Source organism: Salvelinus alpinus, chromosome 2, assembly GCF_045679555.1.
Source record: "Salvelinus alpinus chromosome 2, SLU_Salpinus.1, whole genome shotgun sequence".
Taxonomy (NCBI): Eukaryota; Metazoa; Chordata; class Actinopteri; order Salmoniformes; family Salmonidae; genus Salvelinus; species Salvelinus alpinus.
Genome location: NC_092087.1, coordinates 108,485,093 through 108,505,090, shown reverse-complemented (window position 1 = coordinate 108,505,090; position 19,998 = coordinate 108,485,093). Strand labels below are relative to the sequence as shown.

General features: G+C 38.9%; 2 protein-coding genes across 2 annotated transcripts in view; one reads left to right on the top strand and one right to left on the bottom strand.

Moving 5' to 3' along the window:
- The window catches only part of LOC139548569 (zinc finger protein ZFP2-like), a 54,225-nt gene extending 43,903 nt beyond the window's left edge, over positions 1-10,322 (top strand). The window contains exon 3 of the mRNA XM_071358326.1: positions 8,695-10,322. The gene's annotated coding sequence lies outside the window, so the exon portion shown is untranslated. The remainder of the gene's footprint in view (positions 1-8,694) is intronic.
- The window catches only part of LOC139550284 (chemotaxis regulatory protein ChePep-like), a 196,554-nt gene that overhangs the window by 121,268 nt on the left and 55,288 nt on the right, over positions 1-19,998 (bottom strand). The gene's annotated exons all lie outside the window — the stretch shown is intronic.

Sequence of the window (19,998 nt, the reverse complement as noted above, 5' to 3'; positions counted from 1 at the left end):
GGTCGCCACTGACACACCCCCATCTCCAGCATCACTCTCCGCCATTTTATTTCTCTCCAGCACTTTACATTTTTAGATAATAAAGAATTTGACCTTTCCATTGAGTTAACAGTGGAGGATTGGTTGATTTCCAGGTTTTAAGAATAGTATTGAAGACGATTGATGAGAAAAGTATCGTCCAACTCTGGGGTATCTCACTGCACCCTCAAATGTCATGTTTTGAAATATACAGACAGACGGATTAAAAGTAATTTAACATTGTATAACTGTACTTCTGACAGCCAACTTTCTAACTCCTCCCATAACTTTATGACATCATAACATTCCCAGAAGGATTATTGAGTCATTGTTAGTTTTACACTGAAGACATGACTCTGCCGTTGTGCTGTAGAATTTGTGAATTTTGTCTCTTGTATAATAAGGGACTATCATTTGTCCCAACATCACAGGCCACAGACTTTGATGCAGTTAAAGACTTCCAAAAGTGTTTCCGCAGTTTAAGATCAACTGAGTTTTATTAATGGTGTTTCTCCCTGTGCACCTGCCAATGTAAATCCTTTGAACGAAAGACAAGTTACCAGACAGGACATATTGCTAATGATCTTCCCATTAATAACCTGAATGACAATTAACTTGTCGGCGGTGGTGGTGATGACGTCCTACTCGATGACGTCGTCCATCAGGATTCACAAAAAAAAGAAGACGCTCTGGATTGATCACTGGAGTCAAATGTGAAGGAGGAGGTTGATCATCAGGAGTCAAATGTGAAGGAGGAGGTTGATCATCCGGAGTCAGATGTGAAGGAGGAGGTTGATCATCAGGAGTCAGATGTGAAGGAGGAGGTTGATCATCAGTGTTCCTCTAGGATTGTGGTTGGGCTGGCGTTTACACTTCCAGCTTGGTCATATATTTTGATACATTGAATGTTGATATTGTGAACCTAAGTTATATATTTGTACCTCCTGTTTCATGAAGTGATGTCACTAACTACTGCCCCTATATATACAGCATATTTGGAAAGTATTCAGACCCCTTCACTTTTTCCACATTTTGTTACATTATTCTAAAATGGATTAAATCAATATTTTACCCTCATCATTCTACACACAATACCCCATAATGACATCACAATACCCCGTAATGACATCACAATACCCCATAATGACAAAGCAAAAACAGGTTTTTATAAATGTTTCAAATGTAACTAAAACAACAACTGAAATATCACATTTACATACAGTACCAGTCAAAAGTTTGGACACACCTACTCATTCAAGGGTTTTTCTTTATTTTTACTATTTTCTACATTGGAGAATAATAATGAAGACATCAGAACTATGAAATAACACAAATGGAATCATGTAGTAACCAAAAAAGGGTTAATCAAATCAAAATATATTTATATTTGAGACTCTTCAAAGCAGTCACCCTTTGCCTTGATGACAGATTTGCACACTCTTGGCATTATCTCAACCAGCTTCATGAGGTAGTCACCTGGAATTAATTTAAATTAACAGGTGTGCCTTGTTAAATGTTAATTTGTGGAATTTCTTTCCTTCTTTCCTTCTTTCCTTCATGTAGATGTATTGTTACACCAAGTCTGTTCATTATATACATCTACATGATGTATTGTCACACCATGTAGGAGCAGTATAGACCTAGTCTGTTCATTATATACATTTACATGATGTATTGTTACACAGTGTAGGAGCAGTATAGACCTAGTCTGTTCATTATATACATCTACATGATGTATTGTTACACCGTGTAGGAGCAGTATAGACCTAGTCTGTTCATTATATACATCTACATGATGTATTGTTACACCATGTATGAGCAGTATAGACCTAGTCTGTTCATTATATACATCTACATGATGTATTGTTACACCATGTAGGAGCAGTATAGACCTAGTCTGTTCATTATATACATCTACATGATGTATTGTTACACCATGTAGGAGCAGTATAGACCTAGTGTTTTTTATATAAATCTACATGATGTATTGTTACACCATGTAGGAGCAGTATAGACCTAGTGTTTTTTATATAAATCTACATGATGTATTGTTACACCATGTAGGAGCAGTATGGACCTACAGTAGCTTGCTAATTACTTAGATTTAGTATGACTTAATGAAACTGCCTTAAATGTGCAGTAGTAAACATTTTTTATCCGCACTAATCAATCAACACATTCCTGTCTTTGTATGTCTCAATATAATAGTATTATTTTATTAAATTCATGTAAAATAATCTTTGTCTGAAAATAAAATATGATCCTCAACTGCGTTTCCCCTCCAGTCAGCAGACGGCGATGTGCGTCTTTCAGGCGACGCTGCCGGCGTGACGTATAATCTAGTGGACGGTTCTTCATAAACAGCTCGTCAACCACCTCGGTAGCTTGCTAGCCAACGTAGCCGAAAGATTCAAGCTATTTATACGCTTTTGGTGTATATTAGCTACTGTGTTTTCGACACACTTAGTTCGTATCTACTTGTTAACCTATTTAATATAATATTACGTTATTCTTTATTAGTCAGCTATAGTAGCTGGCTGGTTTAGTTAGCACTAGCCTAGTCGCTAATGATAGCTAGCTAGCTAACATCCCCGAACATGAGCTCCCTAAACATCCCCCCTCCTGTTAAAGAAGAGGTGGTCTGCTGGACGGAGAAAGAAGCTCTTGGGCTGAACATTGTCGTGAAAGAGGAGAAGGAAGAAGAGGATATCACAGTAAAACAAGAAGTAGAGGATGAGGCTGTTAAAGTGAAAGAAGAAGAGAAAGACGTTTCAGTGAAAGAAGAGGAAGACTCGTTCAGAGTGAAAGAGGAGGAGGATGTTACAGTAAAAGAAGAGGAGAAAGAGGAGGATGCAGTTTTTGGAGTGAAGAAGGAAGGAGAGATTACTGTCACATTGGAAGATGAAGAGGAGGAGATAGGAGATCTGATTAACACCAGTAAGTACTGCCTTAAATGTGTTTTTAACTTTGAATATTCAGAGTTGGCTCGTCAATACCTCTTCAACGGAGGGCCCAGGATGATGACTGATATGTCTAGAATCAGACGACTAGAGAGCAAGCTACCCCTTGTTTTCTCTGTACGGTTTCCAAAAGTGACTTAACATTTATATTTGAGAAGGGTCTATCTGCTGACCGCAGACTGGGGCACTGCATGTAGTGATTTTCATGTAGTGATGTTTTACGACACACCGTGCCGCCCAATAGTGCCATGCGAGAGTTGGGTTGGCTACAACAAAGATTATGGATATACTGACAAGATGTCTCTCCGCCCTAACAAGGGGAGTAGTTGTCCACAAAGCGGCACTGCGGGTTGTCTAGCTCCCGCCTATCCTTTCTTTGTATTGGTGGATACATCTTATTATTGTAATCTATTGTTTATGTTCTATGAGGGTTGTTGTCGTCAACCGCCTGTATTCAATGGAGAGAGATGCTAAGCTACTAGCATGAATATGCATAGCGATCTGGAGACAACTCCTATAGTGTTTTTATTAAAGTTGTCGGTATGTCACGTGTCCACATAACAACGTAAGCATTACGAAACTTCTGTTATATCAAGTAAACTTCACGTAGCAAATAAGCCATTCATTTTGTTGTTGACCAAATTCGACACTTTCCACATTGGGTTGATAATTGTTTCCACTTGGATACAACCTACTGTAACCTACTGGCTTGACCTAGAGAGTTACAACCTACTGTAACCTACTGGCATGACCTAGAGAGATACAACCTACTATAGCCTACTGGCATGACCTAGAGAGATACAACCTACTGTAACCTACTGGCATGACCTAGAGAGATACAACCTACTGTAGCCTACTGGCATGACCTAGAGAGATACAACCTACTGTAGCCTACTGGCATGACCTAGAGAGTTACAACCTACTGTAGCCTACTGGCATGACCTAGAGAGTTACAACCTACTGTAGCCTACTGGCATGACCTAGAGAGATACAACCCACTGTAACCTACTGGCATGACCTAGAGAGATACAATCTACTGTAACCTACTGGCATGACCTAGAGAGATACAACCTACTGTAACCTACTGGCATGACCTAGAGAGTTACAACCTACTGTAACCTACTGGCATGACCTAGAGAGTTACAACCTACTGTAACCTACTGGCATGACCTAGAGAGATACAATCTACTGTAACCTACTGGCATGACCTAGAGATACAATCTACTGTAACCTACTGGCATGACCTAGAGAGATACAACCTACTGTAACCTACTGGCATGACCTAGAGAGATACAATCTACTGTAACCTACTGGCATGACCTAGAGAGATACAACCTACTGTAGCCTACTGGCATGACCTAGAGAGTTACAACCTACTGTAGCCTACTGGCATGACCTAGAGTGATACAACCTACTGTAACTAGTCTCTGTACACAGCCCATCTGTAAATAGCCCACTTTGCTACTATGGCCGATTTATTGCCTTACTTCTGTACTCCATTTGCACACACTGTATATCGATTTTTCTACTGTGTTATTGACTGTACTTTTGTTTATCCCATGTGTAACTCTGTTATTTTTGTCGCACTGCTTTGCTTTATCTTGGCCAGGTCACAGTTGTAAATGAGAACTTGTTCTCAACTGGCCTACCTGGTTAAATAAAGGTTAAGTAAAAAAAAATATTAATTGTTCATGACGTCCTCCAGTGATTTTAACTTTTCCTGTTGAAAAGTGATATATAAATACAGTAAAGTATAAACACACTAAAGGGAAACAAATAAATGTTTTGAGCAAAATAGTGTTTTTTTAGACAACTGCAAACTAGAAGGAGTGAGTGATGTTATAGTAAGGCCTTCAAGGAGTTGGCTTGATGGGAAGTCGTGATGTCATCCAATAGGAGACTGATCTTCATGTGAATATTCATTATTATTTTTTTAATCCTTCCTGTTCTGTCAAGTTGGTTGTTGATCATTGCTAGAAAGCCATTTTCAAGTCTTTCCCATAGATTTTAAAGACGATTTAAGTCCAAACTGTAACTAGGCCACTCAGGAACATTCAATGTCATCTTGGTAAGGTCCTCCAGCATAGATTTGGCCTTGTGGTTTAGGTTATTGTCCTGTTAGTACAGTTTTTTGTATTCAGATCTCTGAAATGCACTCTAACTACGTAACATTTAGTTTCCTTATATTATGCTGGGAAAACAGTTTTTATGGGCACAGAAATCCTAAATAATTTCAGAGTTTGCTAAATCCAATGGTTCTAACCGAGAGTCACCTTAACTTTATTGACAACACCCAAATGGATACTGTCATTAACGCAGTTCTTCAATAATTACACATAATTCTTAATACTGTAGCTATTTAGTTAGTCACATGTTCAACTATCATCAAGTGATCCAGGAAATCATTTTCTGAATGCCAGTCACATGACAAACATCACGACATGCAACAACAACCAAAGTGCTTCTTCATTCATTACTTTGGTCAAGACAGTTATGCCGTGCTCCACGTTGGATCCAACATCCCGAACAAATTGATGTTTATAATGTTATTGTCTGCTTGATTTACAGTAGGGTCACGTTAGTCTGTTGGCACACAGAGATACTTAGCTCATAATGTGTAGAGAACTGTTCCTTGATGGATAGGCTATTGTACAACACACAGAGCTATTTTCCTTTATTCAGGACATTTAGAATGACATCACATTACAGAGTAGCCTAGTGGGATTATTCACAACATTATCTGGTGATCAGGTTATGAGATGTCATGAGAAAGACATTTTAGTTTTCATGTTTCACAAGAAATATTAAATTATTTATAGTCCTAGGTCTATGTTATTGTTAGGTGAAGTTATGGGTCCTACAGTAGGTCTATGTTGTTGTTAGGTGAAGTTATGGGCCAATTTGTTAAACACTTAATGTACAAACCCTCAGTTTCAGGCTGATGGCAAAGCTAGCTAAAGAACATTTTACTGGTTGAAGTGTTTATAAGTATAAAGCAGTTGATTTGCGGCAATAACACAAACATATTAAGCAGGAGATTCAAACGAGCGTTACAGTTATTATCCAAAAGTAGTGTGAAATGCACTCATAAACAACCTATAAATGGAGGCTATTTTTGCTGTCAGCCTATGAGAAGTCCCCTGAGTTTTCCCCCACGGTGGTGAATTAGTAACTAGCGACACAGAACTTAATGTGAGTTTCCTTGAGTAGCACTCCTGATCTTGCGCTGTAATATTCAGAATACATTGTGGAAAACTATAATCTTTGTTCACCATTTTTGTTCCAGGCAGATATATTACATCCATAACTAGCGGTTTCTGCAATCAAATTGTGTGTGCATCGCCCTCGTGCTGTAATTTTAGCACAGAACACAGAAAGGGGCCTTTTTTGGAGACCAAAGGTCGTCTGGTCTGGCACACTGCTTAGGTCTTGACTGTCTTGAGTCTTGACGGACAATTGTAAAATAATTTAACAGACATCAATTGTTGTATAACTGCATGGGTACGCTCTGGGCATTACCTTTTACCTCAAATAAACAGTGGATTTCTGCTTTTGTGGGCCTTTAACCGTCTGACTTTGTTGTTCACACAGGAGAGATACGGGACTATCGTGGATCCTCTGGGGAGCCTCAACAACAACATGATGCTGAAGAGGCAGAGAAGAGTCTCTCCACATCAGAACACCTCAAGAAACACCAGTGGAGACCCACAGGGAAGAAATCTCACTGCTGCTCTGACAGTGGGAAGAGATTCACCTACTCAGCAGGCATTAAAATTCATCAGAGAATCCACACGGTAGAGAAACCTTACAGCTGTGATCAATGTGGGAAGAGTTTTACTCATTCAACCAGCCTGATATCACACCAGAGAACACACACAGGAGAGAAACGAGAGAAACCGTATAGCTGTGATGAATGTGGGAAGACTTTTGATACATCTGGCCATCTGATTGTACACCAAAGAACACACACAGGAGAGAAACCATATAGCTGTGATCAATGTGGGAAGAGTTTTGTTACATCTGGCCATCTGAAGATACACCAGAGAACACACACAGGAGAGAAACCTTTTAGCTGTACTCAATGTGGTAAGAGTTTTACTCAGCTAAGCAACCTGATATCACACCAGAGAACACACACAGGAGAGAAACCATATAGCTGTAATGAATGTGGGAAGAGTTTTATTCACCTAAGCAGCTTGATGTCACACCAGAGAACACACACAGGAGAGAAATCGTATAGCTGTACTCAATGTGGGAAGAGTTTTGATACATCTAGCCATCTTATTGTACACCAGAGAATACACACAGGAGAGAAACCTTATAGCTGTGGTCAATGTGGGAAGAGTTTTACTACATCTGCCCAACTGACTCTACACCAGAGAACACACACAGGAGAGAAACCTTATAGCTGTACTCAATGTGGGAAGAGTTTTGATACATCTAGCCATCTTATTGTACACCAGAGAATACACACAGGAGAGAAATCTTATAGCTGTGGTCAATGTGGGAAGAGTTTTGGTCGATCTGGCCAGCTGACATCACACCAGAGAATACACACAGGAGAGAAACCTTATAGCTGTACTCAATGTGGGAAGAGTTTTGATACATCTAGCCATCTTATTGTACACCAGAGAATACACACAGGAGAGAAATCTTATAGCTGTGGTCAATGTGGGAAGAGTTTTGGTCGATCTGGCCAGCTGACATCACACCAGAGAACACACACAGGAGAAAAACCTTTTAGCTGTACTCAATGTGGTAAGAGTTTTACTCAGCTAAGCAACCTGATATCACACCAGAGAACACACACAGGAGAGAAACCATATAGCTGTAATGAATGTGGGAAGAGTTTTATTCACCTATGCAGCTTGATGTCACACCAGAGAACACACACAGGAGAGAAATCTTATAGCTGTACTCAATGTGGGAAGAGGTACACTGATAAAAGATCTCTGATTAAACATCAGAAAATACATGGAGTTATTTCATGATATCAATTAAATAATGTCACAATGTAGAATGTTTTAACATTGTAGTAGGAATATTTTAATGATGTCACAATGTAGAAGGTTTTAACATTGTAGTAGGAGTATTTTAATGATGTCACAATGTAGAATGTTTTAACATTGTAGTAGGAGTATTTTAATGATGTCACAATGTAGAATGTTTTAACATTGTAGTAGGAGTATTTTAATGATGTCACAATATAGAATGTTTTAACATTGTAGTAGGAGTATTTTAATGATGTCACAATGTAGAACCCTAAACGTTTGTCCTCTGTTCTATTGATTTCAACATGATATGGATATTAGCCTCAGGGGGAAAATCCAGGCTCTGAATTGGAAGAGTACTATTTATGTGATTTAACAAAAAGTGACTAACACAAAAAGAGCTGTGTTACACTTACCATGTTGATGACCCACTAGAATCAAAATGCAACACTTCAAAATGTAGCGATCTATTTTCTACAAATTGTCCTCTAATCAGGGATGTACACATTTTTCCCATATTCTGTGTGGTTTTTGAGCTGTTCGTTTTAACAGGACGTGCAACCTCATCTCCCTTCTGTCACACAAATTATTTTAGCATGATATCGATGAGTGATGACAAATAAGTGTTGCGTTCCTTTGTTTAGTGACCCCTACATTTAAATGCATCACTCCCAAATGTAGCTGACTGTCTTCTGCAGATTGTCCTCTAACCAGTGAGGTGAAAGATATCTCCCATTTCCATGTGTTTTTTTAGTTGTGTTAGTTTCAACAGCACATACAACCTGATTACCCCCCTAATTAATTTCACAGATGTATTGCTACATTCCAAAACAACAGCGTTTCTGGTTCTTGTGCAGTTTATAAGGAGCTTGTTTAAATAAATACAAGTAAAATGTATTATTGTGGCAGATGTTTGTGTTTATACAGCTCAATTTATCACAAACTGTTTCTGCATATTGGTTATTGATTTGGACACATTAAAACTGTGTTTTGACATTGGGCTATTCCCATCCCATCCCACCAAGCAAAATGTCATTGAAAAGACATTGAGAAGAAGACTATGACCGACGTCCAATATACGTTCGGTTTTAGTTGAAGTGAAAGTTGAGAAGACTTTATACACATGGACGCAGTATAATAAATTGGTCTATAATCAATTTTATTACCAGTCCTTCATCACTCCAGCATTTCTTTACAACATTCAAGTGCTAATTGTTTTTATTCCACTACTGAAGAAGCACGACTCAAATCACCTCATATTTCAAACATCCAGCCTGACAAAAGATACATGTTTTATTATTCCATGCCTCACCATTAAGTTAATTATTGCCAATACATATTAACAAAGGGGTGTACATTTGTTTTTCATATTTACTTTTAGTAATCATAATTAATTAATTATACGATCAACTGAGTCAATAATATTGACATTATTTCCCTGCTTTTAGAATATCAGAGTTAATTCTCAGATGTGCCAACCCAAATGTACTAGAGCATGACATTGGGGACTGGGGGCATGACATTGGGGACTGGGGCCCGATCCAGTCCTGCTTATCTAGTGAATCCTGAAAAGAGAGAGAAGCTCCGCAGTGAGATGGAAAGTTACTACAGATATTGCAGGAGTTTCCTCTTGAAATCAGATATGTCTGTGGTAAGGACAACTTGGTTGCTGATTGTCTCAAGGGTGGGCAGTCAAAAATATTTGTGTTTTGCGTCTAGCCAGTGCGTTGTTATGGATCACAATTTATTTTGACTGCACGTTTTTCCGTATTGGAGATGAGTTTTGTTTGGGCTCGTTCCAAGGGGACGAGAGTTCTAGAAGCTAGTGAGTTTTAGGAAGACGAGAGTTCTAGAAGCTAGTGGGTTTTAGGATTCTATAGAATGAAAAAGGAGAAAAAAAGTTTAAAAAGAGAAGAGAGAAAAATAGTTTTTCAAAACTAGTTTTAAGATTCTATAGGAAGAAAAGGGAGAAAGGATACGATTGTATATTATTATTTCGAAATATGTGTTTTTTCTTGTTTTTAAATGTTGACAGCCAGTCGACACCATGTTTATATTGTAGAAGGTGAAGCATTGTAGTTGATTATAAGGAGAAATGGAAGTTGTTTTCTGTTGGTTGTAAGCAAACTTGTCCAACAAAAATATAGGATATTTGTTGTCTTAAAGGGGAAGGTGTTACATTTCCTTAGGGTGCTCATTAGTCTTTCAGTTAGTCTTCTGTTTGTTGTGCACTAAATATTTCTGTTTATTTTCATCGTTTTTTTCCTGAGAAGCCATTGTGTTGTATCAATGTCTGAAATGTGCTGTACAAATAAAGCTGGATTTGATTTCAACAAATGAACCCAATGACCAATCAACAGACTCTTGGTCCCTCTTAGTATGAAAAACAGTATCACTTTTCCAGCCTGCTGAAGGCCTGGTGGAGTGGTAAACACCACCCCCGGCTCTACAAGGGGCTTGAGGTGGTCTCCCACAGCTCTGCTTATGTCATGTTCTGTGGCCTTGCCGTTCCATTTCTTGACTGCCCCTGCAACACAGAAACAAACACATTTAGACATATTATATAAAGCATTAAAAGTAATGGATATGGAGCATCTATGGCCTCAGTTACACCTGGCACCTAAATGTGACTTCTGTCATCCGATCACTCCAAGCTGAAATAGGTTCAGATCTACCAGGATGGGCCTTTGACAGTCTGGACGCAGTCAGGCCACTGAATATAAATAAGCAACGTGAATGAGTGGGGAAAAGTACATTTTACACAAATTACCTTCATAATATCAAAGAACAAATGTATGTGTCTGAGGGAAAATTGACTTTCATACAGCCAAAAGGGGTGAGAAATTACACCAATATCAGAGGACAATTTGCACTAATGTAAATAAACAGATGATGGAACATATTCCCTTTTGCTTACGTGATGAACTGCTAAGGGAACATAAATATTTATCATCTAAACCATCTGTGACCTCTCACCTCTCTGGCTGTAGAAGTGTTCTTCCTAACCAGTCCCTCAACAGCTCTCTGACTGAGCTCCACCCTCACTGGGTCTTCAGAGGAGAGGAAGGCTGAGGAGGGATGGAAGGATGAATGGATCAGTCAGTCAATAAAGTGTAGAGCTGCTGTCTGACAAAATCACTATTTTAGTAGTTCAATAAAGTAAATAAGGCTTTATGACTGATGAATACCAACTATCAATCACTTAGATCATGTATTTTCAGGTAGCGATACATCTTTGGGACTTCGTTGAAGTTGACATTTAAAATGGTTAAGTTAGGGGTTTAGGGTAGGGATGTCCCAAGAATCCCAGATAGCATTGACCATTGTGCATTTGTAACCAATGTGAAATGGCTAGCTAGTTAGTGGGGTGCGTGCTAATAGCGATGGGTAATGATGTTTCGTGGGAGGCAGTTGTTGATGTGTGCAGAGTCCCTGGTTCGAGCCCAGGTAGGGGCGAGGAGAGGGATGGAAGCTATACTGTTACACATTCTTCGGTCTCTTTTACGTAGCAGGTGTAAAAGAAACACAAAGACAAGTAGGCCCTCAGGTTATTATGGTCATTGTAGTTTTAAAAATAGCATCTAATTATGCGTAACTGTATGTGGGGTTGTTGGAGAAGAATGTGATTGTCAGCCCTAACAATCCATTCTAGCACCTCATCAGGCTCTGTAAAAGGCTTCATTGATGACGTGTTCCTTCTATTTCAGGGGACAGCAGAGGAACTTCATCGATTCCACTCCTTCATCAATACAAGCAGTGAACATCTGAAATTCACCCTCACCTTTGATGCACATGAAACAAGTTACCGGATGGTTGGACTATACTTTTCTCGTCAATCATCTTAAATACTATACTTCAACTGGAAATCAACCAATCCTTCATTGATAACGCAATAGAAAGGTCAAATGCTTTATTTTCTAAAAATGTAAAGTACTGGGCGACAATGAGAAATAAAATGGTGCAGTTTGAGGCCATGTGGCAGACAGTGATGCAGGAGCTGGAGATGGAGGTGTGTTCTAGTGGGTCTGGGCAGGTGTGATGTAGTTAATGGAGATGGAGGTGTGTTCTAGTGGGTCTGGGCAGGTGTGATGTAGTTAATGTTTCTATGATGTTGTTTGTATGTGTATGTTTTGTATTGTTTATAAAATATCAAATAAAATATTAAAACATTTCCAATGCAAAATAACACCTCACAGTTCTATTTTTGGAGTTATTACATAAAACCAATCAGAATTCAGAAGAATGACAAAGTCAGGTGTGAAGTAATATGGAGGACCAGCCTATTCCCTATGATGTAAACTACAACAGAGATAACTTCAAATGTATAACTTTAAATTAAACCAATCGTTTGCACTCATGACTTGTGTGATTAAAGTAAACCAACGTTTTGGAAATACATAACGCCATCTAACCAAATATCAAAGAATGTTAGCTATATGCAGTTATCTTAGCCAGCCAGCTAACATTAGCTGTATGCAGTTATCTTAGCCAGCCAGCTAACGTTAGCTATATGCAGTTATCTTAGCCAGCCAGCTAACGTTAGCTATATGCAGTTATCTTTGCCAGCCAGCTAACGTTAGCTATATGCCGTTATCTTAGCCAGCCAGCTAACGTTAGCTATATGCAGTTATCTTAGCCAGCCAGCTAACATTAGCTTTATGCAGTTATCTTAGCCAGCCAGCTAACATTAGCTATATGCAGTTATCTTAGCCAGCCAGCTAACGTTAGCTATATGCAGTTATCTTAGCCAGCCAGCTAACGTTATCTATATGCAGTTAGCCAACCAGCTAACGTTGGCTATTTAGCCAACTAGCTATTAGCCTAACCAGCGTAGCCAACCCGCACGGTTTATGGTCAGCGAGACCAACTAACGTTACCGGAGAAAAAGTTACAAAACTCCCGTAGTCTAATTCACAGAACACATGCTGAAAAGTAGTGATGGGGAAACAAAGCTTCCTGAAGCATTGGCGTTTTCCAGCCAAATGTGTCAACAAAAAAAAAAGGTTCATTACTCAATGATTTGAGCGACACAGAATTTAGAACAGCCACATTTTATAGATGAAGTCACACGCCGTAGCAGCGTAGCCAATATGTCATATATTAAACCACTGGCCGTGTTCGAGAGCATCAAATCCATGCTGCGTTGTGGGTAAACGGTGACTGGCTGACTGATTTATAAATAATAATGAGTAGTTATTAATGATGAAAGGTGATTTGTAAATTAGTCAGTCAGCAGCCACGTGCACTGTCGGCTACAATGTCGAACGAGCCCAATACCAAACCAATCAGGTGTTCGACGAAATTACTCTTCAGACGTCATTGATCACGTGCTGCTGATAAATTTACACTGCTTTGAATTATACCGCTTAGCGACTTCAGTACATGCCTCATAGCTCCAGTCTTAAACTTAACCCGGATCCTGCTGAAGAAGAGAAGGTCTGCTGGATGGAGAAAGAAGCTCTCGTGAAGGAGGAGGGGGAAGAGGAGGCTGTTACAATACAAAAACAAGTAGAGAGTGAGGCTGTTACAGTGAAATAATTATTATTGAAAAATATAACAAATGCCTCATGAGCTTAGTTCAACTGTTTGCCCCATCAGAACCCCAAATAAGCTTTTTTTACTCCAATGTTTAGAAACAATGTAAATCAACCATGTATAGCCTCAACATGGTTAAAACTATAATGTTGATATCATGGATGGTCAGTCCTTTCATCCATAGTCTGTCTATGAATTTGAGAGTAGTTACATTTCTCCAGCCCCATCCATCATTTTATGACCAAAACAGTGGTGGAATTACTGCTTGGTTATTGGTTGAACTGCAGATTTGTTGGTTGATTGATGTGTCGCTTTTTTAAAGGGGCAACCTAGTTTTTAAACAAACAAAATGGCTGCCCAGAGTCCTGAGCTGTGTTAGAATACTCATACTAAATATACTACTTGTGAAGTAAATTGAGTATATAGTCTGCTTATTGGTCATAGTATGATGTAGTTAGTATGCCAAAAATTCCCGGATGTCGTACTAAATTCGCCAAAATATGACGTATACATGCAGTACTTTAGGGCCCATAATGCAATTCTTCAGGAAATGGGCGTGGCTTCAACGTTTTGAGATTTGAAGAAAATGGGGGAAAATATGCAGCTGAAGTCCAACGAGAGAGCGGATACAAATGAACTGCTTTAAATAATTATGACAAATGTTGAGCAATGCAATAAAGTAATGACTTTTCAAATAAGTTACGTTACACGTTATGTTAGCTACACTATCCTTACAAAACGCATAGCATATCTTTACAGCAGTATGTACCAGTATGTGAGCTAGCTACCTAACGTTAGTTGGCTACTTATACATCAGACTTGCCAGTATAGTAACTATATTCTAACTAACTACCCAATATTTATTGACTTGATTAGAGCGCAGAATAACTGATGTATTTAATAACGCTCAACACCCGTTGAATACAGTTCGTCACCAACGCTCTGGATAACATGAAAACAGCCTAACCAGTTCTGCTAGGGCAAGTAAAATGGTAAGAATGAGGTTTTCTCTGATTTGTGTCTAGCAAGCTATCCAACGTTAGCCAGTTAGCTTGGATGCTTTACTGTCATTGTGAGGTCAGAACGGTTGGATCGACTCTACTCCTCAGCCATATAGTATTTGTTTACAAACAGTGGCGTTATACGAGCTTATGTTTTGGTTTCTGGTGGGGTAATACGGTTGAATGGCGAAGTGCGTCTTTCAGGTGATTCTGCCACTGTGACGTATAATCTAGTGGACGGGACGCTTCTTCAACATCTACAGCTAGTCAGACACCTTGGTTCACTAACTTTATGGAAAAAGGTTTATTCAATAAATCTAGCAACTCCTCCCATACTGGGAAAATACAGGAATACACACTCAGAGCCTCCTGACTGGGCCTTGTTTACACCTCCAAGGAGCCCCCCTCACACATTAATATACACTCAGAGCCTACGAGGCTTTTCTAAAAAACTCACTTTGCGTGGTTCGCTCACCTCTTTTTTTAAAACTAGGTTTGAGATTTGGTATCCACTCGGCTCGCTGCCTCTCAGATCAAAGGTGGGTCCATCTGCTCCATTCCCAAAGTGTGGTCTCCCTGAGATCCCAGGTTAGAGGGATCCCTGGTGCAACATTTACCCAGGTCATCAGGAGCATCACCAAGTGAAGATTAACATCCCCAAATGTGGTTAATTTCTTTCATATCAAATGAGACAAACTTATCACAAAAGTCAGAGTTATTCTTAAACTAAATCTTTATTCACTTATTAATAAGGGAGCAGGTCAATACAACGCACACATATAAAGTGAATCAATTGAGTGTTCTACGATAATGATGGCTGGTCGACAAATCACCCCCAGATGATTCGTTGAGAGCCACGATACAAAAGTACAAAGGTATGTTACAGCCAAGATACACCCCTTTCAACCTACATGACCAACAACAGATGTATGGAACGGGTCACAAGTTTAAGATTTGTATGAAAGATACTGTCTGTTGAGAATTATAAGTATCTGCTGTAAAAACAGTACTCTTTGTGTAGAGACCAGGGTCTGGCCCTGAGGTCATCTCTCCCTGGTACCATATAGACAGAAACATTAACTCATGCTCTGGAATAAGGTCTCTATAGGTTTTAATCACACAAAAGACATTGTATATCTCCTGTCAGTGTTTTCTCCCAGAGGCCCATCCTCAGTAGAACACACAGACACAAGAGTTCTAAGAACCCTCTATTCTGTTGCATAAAACAACCATTTGATCCAATCAAAGTATTATAACATAATGTTGCAGTTTTGCTCTCAGTGTCCACTGAAAGTTGACTAGTAACAACAACTGGGACATAAAAGACACCCACCATGAGACCCACTAAATATGCCCAAGATGAGGGAAACAAAAGAAAAACCCACACCAAACTTAAAGACAGGAAGCAAACCAAAAAGGTGGAGCAACTAAAGGTGTTGACTCTCCACATCTATCAAGACAACTGGAGCACTGGGCCAGACACTCTTAAATAGAACCTGGACCAGCTCAGGTGAAACACCTTCCCACTAACGAGATGGACAAGCCAGCACAGGTGTAACACATACTGACTAACGAGGTGACACCAATCAGTACACGCTGACGTGTTAAAATCCAACCTCAAAACATAAATGCAAAAAACCAAAGCCTGTAAAACCTTCCCCTTTAAGACAACAAATATATCCTATATTTTTGTTGGACAAGTTTGCTCACCACCAACAGAAAACAACTTCCATTTCACATTATTATCAACTACAATGCTTCACCTTCTACAATATAAACATGGTGTCTACTGGCTGTCAATTAAAAACACGTATTTCTGAAATAATAATAAACAATCATATTGTTTTTTTATCATTTTTCTTTCTATAGAATCCTAAAACTCACTATCTTCTAGAACTCTCGTCTTCCTAAAACTCACTATCTTCTAGAACTCTCGTCCCCTCAAATCAAATTGTATTAGTCATGTCTGATTTCAAGAGCAAACTCCTGCAATATCTTGATAGGCATGTTGTTGGATCGAGTCTGTTGATTGGTCAGTCATTGGGTTCATTTGTTGAAATCAAATCAAGCTTTATTTATACAGCACATTTCAGACATGGATGCAACACAATGGCTTCACAGGAAAAAACAAATAAAAAAATGAAATAAACAGAAATATTTAGTACACAACAAACAGAAGACTAACAACTGAAAGACTAATGAGCACCCTAAGGAAATGCCATTGACTAAAATATTAATTGGATGCAATATCCATCCCAAAATTCATTTTTTTTTTTTAGGAGGGGCTCTGAAAGTCACTATAGGGGTGTCCAATGACAATTGACTAGTAACAACAACTGGGACCGAAAAAAGACACCCACCATGAGACCCACTAAATCTGCCCAAGAAAGGTAAACAAAAGAACTGGTGTTACACATACTGACTAATGAGGTGACACCAATCAGTGCGCCCTACGTGCTAACGAGCTATACGTGCAAATGTCCAGCCTCAAAACATAAATGGAAAAACGAAAGCCTGGAACACCTTTCCCCTTAAGACAACAAATATATCCTATGTTTTTGTTGGACAAGTTTGCCCACCACCAACTGAAAACAACTTCCATTTCACATAATCAACTACAATGCTTCACCTTCTACAATATAAACATGGTGTCTACTGGCTGTCAACAATTAAAAACAAGAAAAAACACGTATTTCTAAATAATAATATACAATCGTATTATTTTTTCTTCTTTTTCATTCTATAGAATCCTAGAACTCAATAGCTTCTAGAACTCTCGTCTTCCTAAAACTCAATAGCTTCTAGAACTTTCGTCTTCCTAAAACTCACTAGCTTCTAGAACTCCCGTCCCCTTGGAACGAGCCCAAACAAAACTCATCTCCAATACGGAAAACCGTGCAGTCAAAATAAATTGTGATCCATGGCAACTCACTGGCTAAACGCAAAACACAAATTTTTTTGACTGCCCATTCTTGAGACAATCAGCAACAAAGTTGTCCTTACCACAGACATGTCTGATTTCAAGAGGAAACTCCTGCAATATCTGTAGTAACTTTCCACCTCACTGTGGAGCTTCTCTCTCTTTTCAGGGTTCACTAGATAGGCATGTTGTTGGATCGGGGCCCAGTCCCCAATGTCATGCTCTAGTACATTTGGGTTGGCACATCTGAGAATGAACCCTGATATTATAAAAGAAGGGCAACAATGTCAATATATTTATACCCGAAAATTGTCAGTTGATTGCATAAATAATTATGATTACTAAAAGTTATATGAATTGTAAACATGAATTACCAAAGCCAAATGTACACCCCTTTGTTAATATGTATTGTCAATAATTCACTTAATGGTAAGGCATGGTATAATAAAAAATGTTTAAAAAAATATTTGATTGCATAGTCTTATTTTCAATGACTTTTCAATTACATTTTGCTCGGTGGGATAGCCTCAATGTCAAAACACAGTTTTAACATGTCCAAATCAATAACCAATATGCAGAAACAGTTTGGGATAAATTGAAAACCTAAACATAACATGTGCTATTTACACAAACATCTGCCACAATAATCATATTACTTGTATTTAAAAAAAGAAAAGAAACTGTTGTTTTGACAAGTAGCAATAAATCACTGATATCAATTAGGGGGGAAATCAGGTTGTACGTGATGTTGGAATGCATTTAAATGTAGGGGTCGCTAAACAAAGGAACGCAACACTTATTGTCATAACTCATCGATATCATGCTAAAATCATTTATGTGACAGGAGGGAGATGAGGTTGCACGTCCTGTTAAAACTAGCAGCTCAAAAACCACACGGAATCTGGGAATAATGTGTACTTACTAAATCTCATAAATAGTACTCTTCCAATTCAGAGCCTGGATTTTCCCCCTGAGGCTAATATCCATATCATGTTGAAATCAATAGAACAGGGGACAAACGTTTAGGGTTCTACATTATGACATCATTAAAACACTCCTACAACATTCTACATTGTGACATCATTAAAATACTCCTACTACAATGTTAAAACATTCTACATTGTGACATAATTTCATTGATATCATGAAACAACTCCTTCATGTATTTTCTGATGTTTGGTCAGAGATCTTTTATGAGAGTATCGCTTGTCACATTGATCACAGCCAAGAGGTTTATCTCCTGTGTGTGTTCTCTGGTGTGAAGTCAGGCTGCTTAGCTGAGTATAACTCTTCCCACATCGATCAGAGATATACGCTTTATCTCCTGTGTGTGTTCTCTGGTGTGATATCAGGCTGCTTAGGTGAGTAAAACGCTTTCCACATTGAGTACAGCTATAAGGTTTCTCTCCTGTGTGTATTCTCTGGTGTGATATCAGGCTGCTTAGCTGAGTAAAACTCTTCCCACATCGATCACAGCTATACGGTTTCACTCCTGTGTGTGTTCTCTGGTGTCGAATCAGATGGCTAGATGTAAAAAAACTCTTCCCACATTGAGTACAGCTATATGGTTTCTCTCCTGTGTGTGTTCTTTGGTGTACAGTAAGATGGCTAGATGTAACAAAACTCTTCCCACATTCATCACAAATATACCGTTTCTTTCATTTCTCTCCTGTGTGTGTTCTTTGGTGTACAGTAAGATGTCTAGATGTATAAAAACTCTTCCCACATTCATCACAGCTATACGGTTTCTCTCGTTTCTCTCCTGTGTGTGTTCTCTGGTGTGATATCAGGCTTCTTAGCTGAGTAAAACTCTTCCCACATTGAGTACAGCTATAAGATTTCTCTCCTGTGTGTGTTCTCTGATGAATTTTAATGCCTGCTGAGGAGGTGAATCTCTTCCCACTGTCAGAGCAGCGGTGAGATTTCTTCCCTGTGGATCTCTGCGGGTGTTTCTTGAGGTGTGCTAATGTGGAGAAACTCTTCTCTGCCATGTCAGCATCATGATGTTGTTGAGGCTCCCCAGAGGATCCACGATAGTCCTGTCTCTCTCCTGTGTGAACAACAAAGTCAGACAGATGGTTAAAGGCCCACAACAGCGGAAATCCACTGTAAAAGGTGATGCCAACAGCGTAGCCATGATGTTGTACAACAATTGACGTCTGTAATGAATGTAATGATTATTTGACATTTGTCTTAAAATGAGCAACAACAATCATAGTTTGTCTTGCTTTCACATTAGTAGTAACATCGATGATTGTAGGCTAGAAATAAGTTATTAATGTTGTTGAAACTCTAAGCAGTGTGCCAGACGACTTTTGGTCTCCAATATAGGCCCCTTTCTGTGTTTAATAAAATTGCGGCACGAGGGTGATGCAAATGCAATTTGGTTGTAGAAACTCCACCCTGCTAATGAGGAAACCACTAGTTATGGATGTGGTATATCTGCTAATGAGGAAACCACTAGTTATGGACGTAGTATATCTGGTAATGAGGAAACCACTAGTTATGGACGTAGTATATCTGCCAGGAGCAAAAATGGTGAGCAAAGATTTTAGTTTTTCACAATGTATTCT